Source organism: Callithrix jacchus, chromosome 15 (assembly GCF_049354715.1).
Source record: "Callithrix jacchus isolate 240 chromosome 15, calJac240_pri, whole genome shotgun sequence".
Taxonomy (NCBI): Eukaryota; Metazoa; Chordata; class Mammalia; order Primates; family Cebidae; genus Callithrix; species Callithrix jacchus.
Window position 1 is genome coordinate 26,684,335 of NC_133516.1, and position 3,273 is coordinate 26,687,607.

General features: G+C 45.8%; 1 long non-coding RNA gene across 1 annotated transcript; it reads right to left on the minus strand.

Moving 5' to 3' along the window:
* Positions 1-1,268: 1,268 nt before the first annotated feature.
* On the minus strand, positions 1,269-2,346 carry LOC103788215 (uncharacterized). The gene is made up of 3 exons (XR_614075.5): positions 2,200-2,346; positions 1,965-2,091; positions 1,269-1,477 (listed from the first exon to the last, which is right to left on the minus strand). It is a non-coding gene; the product is annotated as an uncharacterized LOC103788215 (long non-coding RNA).
* Positions 2,347-3,273: the final 927 nt, after the last annotated feature.

Consider the following 3,273-nt stretch of genomic DNA (forward strand, 5'->3'; position numbering starts at 1 on the left):
TGTTGCCTTGTGAGGCAGACGGTGGCAGGTCTGGGGTCTGCAGGTCTCCACACGCACACACAAAGCTGTTTAGAATGTCAAGAAAATCAGTCATTCACATAGCTGCGCTGCTCATGCGTGACAGGCTGACTTTAAATATTTGTCACTCCAACTTGCTGAAGGGGGAAGGGAAGCTGGTAGAATGAAAGGGGAAGAAAATTAACAGAAACCCTAATTGACCAGGTTTGCTGCCTTGAATTTTTCTGCAGTAGCTCTGCGGCAAGCAGCACCATCAACGTTTTCAGACCTGACAATGGGAAAGTTGCCAGGGAGTCAAAGATCCAGCTAAAGAGGCAATTAATACCTCCTTTTTTATTTTAGAGACAGCATCTATCTCTCTGCCTTAAAAAAAAAAAAAAAAAAAAAGTGGCTTGAGAATTCTTTCCTAGTTCTTTTTTCCAAAGTGCCCCTATTTTACCATGTCCTTTGCTGAGTCTTGTGCAGTCCTGGGAGCATCTGAATAAACTGAATTTCCCAAATGTTTCAAGTATCTGCAATCACATAAAGTCTTTCTCTTGAAACTTGGCGTACTCTAATACAATAACTGAGGTATGTTTTTCCTTGAAGGCTGTAATTTGTTTATTAATAAAGATTGCCTGGAGCAATAACACCCAGAATTGAGAAAGAAAACGGGCACATTAATTCTACCAGGAGGTGAGTAGGCTGAGTCCACCTTTCTATATAATAGTTTGACCCCTTTAAAAGTGTGATGATCTTTGACCTGGCAATGCCATTTGTCCTAAGGAGATAGTCATAATGTGTCTAAAAAATTGCTGCTTTCTAGTGTCCATCATTTATAATGGCAAAAATTGGGGAGCAACCTAAATGTCAAAAAACAAGGCTAGTGACAAGTCATGGCAAATTTGTACAATGAAATACGGTGTAGTCATTAAAAACATTTGTAGTAGAATATTTAATGTGGGGAGATGTTCGTGATGCATAATTAAATAGAAAAATTATAAAACACCATGTACATTATGATGCTGTTTTACATTTCTTTTCATCAATTTTATGATAGCATATGCTTAGAAAAAAAATCATTGGATTTTCAGCAACATACAGTATTACAGGGTGGGGAGCTGAGATTATGGAATTTTTCGTTTCCTCTTTGTCCTTTCCTATATTTTCCTAATACAATGCATCACTTAAAGTCAGAAAAAAAATCAGAAAGGATCAGATGTGTTATTAAAGTTTATGTATTGTCACATGTAAAAGATGCTACGAATCAGTTTAACATGCCGGTGCCCTTTATTTGATAAAGTACCATGTGTGAGATCCCATTTTGCCACCCCAAAGTCAACGACTCCGATGTTTTCCGTGCCACTGAGTCACACGGTGGGCTACCTCTGGGTTCCCGATAAACTGAACTGGTATTTTAGAAGGAGGGAGGCGAAAAGGATTCATTATCCAATGCGTTTCAAACCGGAGTCCGGGTGGCCTGCGTTTAAGAAATAACGCGTAATGGAGTTAAGATGCAGATTCTGGAGCCAGACTGTCTGAGTTCAAAGGCTCCTCCTAATAGCTGGGCGCCTTAACCTCTCTGTGCCTCGCTTCCTCGGCCGGAAATTGAAGCTAATAAGAGCAGCGACTGCCCCGGGCGGCGGCTGAGGGCTACCTGTGTGGATCTGAGCTCAGCGAAAAGCGGAGCCTTGATCGGGTGAGCACGCTGGGTGCGCGCTCTCCAGAGCAGCCCAGCATCTCCCGCCCGCCTCACTGCCCGCTCCACCCCGGCGCAGGGCGCCCAAGTCCCCGGGCAAAGCCTGCGCGCTCCCCGCCGCGGGAGACAGAAACAATGTGCGCGCGCCCACGGCCCACCTGCACGCGCGGCACACAGGCGCACACATGCACACGCACGCCTGCGTAGCTCTGCGGCTCTGCTCCGGCCCCTCAGGCCCGGCTTAAAAGTGTTTCGTGCTCTAACTTACCAAACACCGGGCAGCTGGTAGAATGAAAAGGAAAATAAATGAACTGCGACGAAATAAAGCAGGCCTTTCCGCAGTCGGCCACCTCCAACAACAGCCACTTGGTTCCCAGCGCTTTCCACTACCCGGCCTGGGCAAAGCCAGAGAAAAAGGGGATAGCTTAGAGCGATGGATTAACAAAGGGGGAGCAACAGACCAAAGTAACTTCCTTGTATTGCCCCCCACCCCGACCCTTCACCTCGTGGGGACACCACCCTGGCTCTGGTGAGACCAGCATCGCCATCCCTCTCTCCTGCACGAGACCGTCTGCTGGGTGGAGGACCGGGCTTGTTCTTGGGAAAGTGGGTGTCAGGGCCCGTGCTCAGAGACCTTCCAGAGCAACTGTATCAAATGACGCTGGTTTTCTTCCCAGCCAGTCCCCAGCCACACCCGCAGAGGACAGCAGTGGCTGCCCGAGACTCCATTTCCTGCCTAGCCTTGGACAGCAAAGCCACCCGCAGGCACCTTCAACTAGGTGGGTCTCACCCGCATGATTCAAGAAGCTCTTTGGGAAAAAAAATTGAATTCGCCATTGAGAACACACATGGGAAATCAGTCATTGTTTTTGGTTTTTATGATGGAAACATCAGGAACAAAAAAAAATCACATTTTTTTTTTTTTTGAGACGGAGTTTCACTCTTGTTGCCCAGGCTGGAGTACAATGGCGCGATCTAGGCTCACTGCAACCTCCGTCTCCCAGGTTTAAGCGATTCTCCAGCCTCAACCTCCTGAGTAGCTGGAATTACAGCCGGGTGCCACCGCCCGGCTAATTTTTTGTATTTTTCCTAGAGACGGGGGTTTCTCCATGTTGGTCAGGCTGGTCTCGAACTCCTGACCTCAGGTCATCCGCCCGCCTCCGCCTCCCAAAGTGTTGGGATTACAAGTGTGAGCCGCTGTGCCTGACCCAAAAATCGTAATTTTGTGTAGGTTCATGACTGCTTCCTCTCAGCAACCCAGAGCTCTTCAAAGTAAAAATAAAAATAAGCTTGAAGGTTTTTTTTCTTGTGTATATTATGGAATGTATATTAAAGTCCTGAAATACTAAAACTCCGTTGGAATTGTATTCGGTTGGTACAAAAGTAATTGCAGTTTTTGCCATTTAAAAAAAAATTACTTTTGCATCAGCCTAAGAAGTTTTTATTATCAAGTAAATTTGACCAATTGAACAGACTTTGAAAGAAACAGAGGTAAAAGGAAAATCAGCAGACAAGAATATTAGAAGTCTACTATTTTGTAACTACTGATCCTGTTTGAAATCAGTTCTCCCCTTTTC